Raw genomic sequence first — 1,276 nt, 5'->3', positions numbered from 1 at the left:
AAGAAGATATGGTATATATATACACAATGGAATATTGCTCAGCATTAAAAAAAAAAATTGAAATCTTGCCATTTGTGACAACATGGATGGACCTAGAGGGTATCATGCTAAGTGAAATAACTCAAACAGAGCAAGACAAATATTATATGATTTCACTTATATGTGGAATCTAAAAACAAACAAACAAAGTAACAAAACAGAAACAGAGTTATAGATACAGGGACCAAACAGGTGGTTGCCAGAGGGGGGCAGGGTAAAGAAACAGGTGAGGAAATTAAAAGGTATGAACTTTCAGTTTCAAAATAAATGAGTCACAGGCATGAAATGTACATTGTGGGGAATATAGTCAATAATTATGTAATATCTTTGTATGATAACAGAGAGTAACTAAACTTATGGTGATCACTTTGATACATATAGAAATATCAAACCACTATGTTGTATAACAGGAACTAACAGTGTTGTAGGTCAATTATACTTCATAAACAAACACACAAATGAACTCATAGGAAAAAGAGAACAGATTTGTGGTTACCAGAGGCAGTGCGGGGTCAGGGTGGGGGGCAGGGCGGTGCAGAGGGTTGGAGGGAAGGAGAATTGGATGAAAGCAGTCAAAAGGTACAAACTTCCCCTTATAAGGTAAATAAGTACTAGGGCTGTCATGTACAACATTATAAAGACAATTAACACTGCTGTATGTTATATATGAAAGTTGGTAAAGAGTAAATCCTAAGAGTCTTTAATCACAAGAAAAAATTTTTTTCTATTTCTTTAATGTTCTATCTATATGAGATGATGGATGTTTTATTAAGCTTATTGTGATAATCACTTCATGATGTATGTAAGTCAAATCACTGTGCTGTACACCTTAAACTTATACAGTGCTGTATGTCAATTATATCAATAAATCTGGAAGAAAAAAAAGAACTATAGTCACCATGCTGTACGTTACATCCCCATGACTTAGTTATTTCGTAACTGGAAGTTTGTACCTTTGGACGTCTCTCACACCTTTCACCACACTCCCACCCCCGCCTCTGGTAACCCCCAGCCTCACCCCTCCTTCTCATCTCAGGTCTCACTCAGGGGCTCTGCCTGCGGCTTTGCTCAGGCTATGGAACAGGAACGCCTGTTCCTTCCCAGCTGGGAAGCCAGACAAAGCAGAAAGAAGCTCGGGCAGTTTTGAGAGCCCCCAGACGGCTGACACCTCCTCCCAAGCTGCAACACACAAGGCCCCAGGGCTTCACCAGCATGAGAGCGGCTACGCAAAGAGCAC

The sequence above is a fragment of the Aethalodelphis obliquidens genome, unplaced genomic scaffold (assembly GCF_003676395.1).
Source record: "Aethalodelphis obliquidens isolate GAN/ISIS:26980383/991018 unplaced genomic scaffold, ASM367639v1 scaffold4, whole genome shotgun sequence".
Taxonomy (NCBI): Eukaryota; Metazoa; Chordata; class Mammalia; order Artiodactyla; family Delphinidae; genus Aethalodelphis; species Aethalodelphis obliquidens.
The sequence above is the reverse complement of the archived record's forward strand: the minus strand, read 5'-3'. Positions refer to the sequence as shown.